This window comes from Octopus bimaculoides, chromosome 2 (assembly GCF_001194135.2).
Source record: "Octopus bimaculoides isolate UCB-OBI-ISO-001 chromosome 2, ASM119413v2, whole genome shotgun sequence".
Taxonomy (NCBI): domain Eukaryota; kingdom Metazoa; phylum Mollusca; class Cephalopoda; order Octopoda; family Octopodidae; genus Octopus; species Octopus bimaculoides.
The window spans coordinates 149428356-149431388 of NC_068982.1; the positions used below are offsets into that span (position 1 = coordinate 149428356).

General features: G+C 35.9%; 1 long non-coding RNA gene across 1 annotated transcript in view; it reads right to left on the minus strand.

The window, feature by feature from the left end:
• Positions 1-3033, minus strand: part of LOC128247036 (uncharacterized) — an 86361-nt gene that overhangs the window by 1316 nt on the left and 82012 nt on the right. The window contains exon 3 of the long non-coding RNA XR_008263462.1: positions 2416-2493. This is a non-coding gene — a long non-coding RNA (uncharacterized LOC128247036). The remainder of the gene's footprint in view (positions 1-2415; positions 2494-3033) is intronic.

The window sequence follows — 3033 nt, forward strand, 5'->3', positions numbered from 1 at the left end:
ATATATATATATATATATATATATATATGCATGTATTTGTGCATGTATGTATATTTAATATTTCAAAAGTTTCTGTTGATTCACCAGAAAGCAATAAATTATAGTATTCAATACATGAATGTAGAGTAATTTTTAATACATTATAACTAACAGGCTCTGAATTGCCTGTATTCTGAGTTTCATATTTCTGCAATTTCAGCTGGTAATCGGAGACTGTTTTCTCTAGAATTATATTTCAAAATATTATATGAATACTATTGAGAAAACACATATCTCTATATTCTAAAAAAAAAAACATGCAAGCAATATATTTAAAAACAGCTGTTTCAAGCTCATGATTTTCATTTCATTTTTGACTCTCATGAGAATACTGTCAATGTCTTTTTTTAATGACCATTACATTCAGAATTTAAACTTCATACAAGTGGAAATAAATTGTTGCCAAAGCAATTTTGTTTAAAAACTCTTCAAAACCAACGTTTTTTTCCCCCACAAAAAATAGGTTGAAAATTAAGGAGACTGGAATTCATACAAATGATAGTTTGGTCCATGTATACAAGATGTCAATGGTTCTGGTCCTTTGTTCAAGCAGTTATTTCCTTGAAACATAATTCTGAATATTAAAGAAGTGATTTTTAAATTCTCAAATGCAGGATAATGCTAATAATCTAGCCTGAACAAAATAAGCTACCCTTATTTTGCAGAAATAAGTGTTGGTGGCCAGCTATTATTAGCATTATCCTGCATTTGAGAATTTATAAATCATTTCTTTAACTTTCTAAAGACATCTCAACGGTTCTAAAAGCAAACTTCGTTTGTTTGTTTACGTTTATCGTAATTTTAATTTAACATAAATCTGAATGTTTTGTTCAAACAACAGCCACATCACGTTTTCTTTTTATTTAAAGCAGCTGTTCTGGTAAGGTTAATCCTTAAATACATTTGACCAGTAATTTTAAATTCATGAGGATTTGCCTCATGTAAAAAAAACTTGTAAATTTTGATAAAGCTGTCATACATTTCTTTTATCAAGGGTGACAAATGAATGTCTGCTTATAAAATCGAAGTTTCAGTGTTAATTCAATTTCTCCATTATGTACACTAGATTGTTCTCATTTGTTTATTTCTTCTTAAGCTCTGTATACCATTGACTTCGCCAAGCAGTTACCATCTCGTGGGCAATTCTCACTAATTTTGAAGTTATGTAATTGGTATCAGTTTGCTGTTCATCTCTCAATTTCCTTTAGCCTTGCAGTATTATAACCTCTGATATATCAACCAAAATTCTTAGTCACAAAATAGCTAACCATAATGCAATTCCTATTTAGTATATTACTATACCTATGCTCCAATGGAAAATGGTAATCTATCAAATTAAGGAATTCCCTTGTTTTATTAGTTCTTACTACAAGATTAAATACTGGGTTATGTCATAAATTATTCCACTTTCTGTTTTTATTATTGTGCTCTACAATCTCAGTGGGTTTAGTTTTCCGACACTCTTTCATTTGATTAGAAGTCTGGCTGCAAGCCAGGGCAAACAGGGTTAAAGAAAGTTGGCTGACTAAAGTACAAGCCTCTTACTCCATATGTGTATGTGTATGTATATGTATATGAATATACATTTCTATATGTGTTTATATGTGTATGAATACATATGTTCACGCACACATATACATACATTCATGTGTGTGTGTGTATGTGTGTGTGCACATGCACGCTCATGTGCATGTATATGTATCATCATCATTATCATCATCTTTTAACGTCCGCTTTCCATGCTAGCATGGGTTGGACGATTTGACTGAGGACTGGCAAACCAGATGGCTGCACCAGGCTCCAATCTAATCTGGCAGAATTTCTACAGCTGGATCCCCTTCTTAATGCCAACCACTCTGAGAGTGTAGTGGGTGCTTTTACATGCCACTGGCACGAGGGCCAGTCAGGAGGTACTGGCAATGGCCATGCTCAAATGGTGTTTTTTACCTGCCACCGGCAGTCAATCCAGCAGCACTGGCAATGACCTCGCTCAAATATTTTTTCATGTGCCCCTGGCACAAGTGCCAGTAAGGCAACCCTGGATAATGATCACGCTTAGATGGTGCTATTTTTGTGCCACCGGCACTGAAGCCAGACAGCTGCTCTGGCAATGATCATGCTCGGATGGTGCTGTTAGCACTCCACTGGCACGGGTGCCAGTCATCGAATTTGATTCAATTTCGATTTCACTTGCCCCAACAGGTCTTCACAAGCAGAATTTAGTGTCCAATGAAGGAAGGTTAGCATGGGTACCACAATATTATTGAAATTATTTGCTGCCCAGCTAGACTTCCTTATGGTTGTACAATGCATAAACAGAAGAGAACTGATGTCATTTTCACCTTGAAATAGTAGACAAACACACATAATACATACATTTTAAGATGGAAAGCGAATTTGTACAGAAAATCTTCACAAATACAGCAGCACATTTTGTTGTCATTTAAGTTCCACCTGAAAAATAAGTAACAAAATTTAATTAGTAATCATACTTATTTTACCACTTTGCATTCTTAAAATATATACTACTAGGTGCAGGTGTGGCTGTGTGGTAAGTAGCTTGCTTACCAGCCACATGGCACCTTGGGCAAGTGTTTTCTACTATAGCTTCGGGCTGACCAAGCCTTGTGAGTGGGTTTGGTACACAGAAACTGAAAGAGCGAGCGAGATGGCAGAAACTAAAAGGTGGCAAGCTGGCCGAAACATTAGCACGCCGGGCAAAATGCTTAGCAGTACTTCGTCTGCCATTACGTTCTGAGTTCAAATTCCGCCGAGGTTGACTTTACCTTTCATCCTTTTGGGGTCGATAAATTAAGTACCAGTTACGCACTGGGTTCGATGTAATTGGCTTAATCCTTTTGTCTGTCCTTGTTTGTCCCCTCTATGTTTAGCCCCTTGTGGGCAATAAATAAATAAGAAACTGAAAGAGCCTATCGTATATATATGTATGTGTGTGTGTGTGTGTGTGTGTGTGTGTGTGTGTGTGTGTGTTCA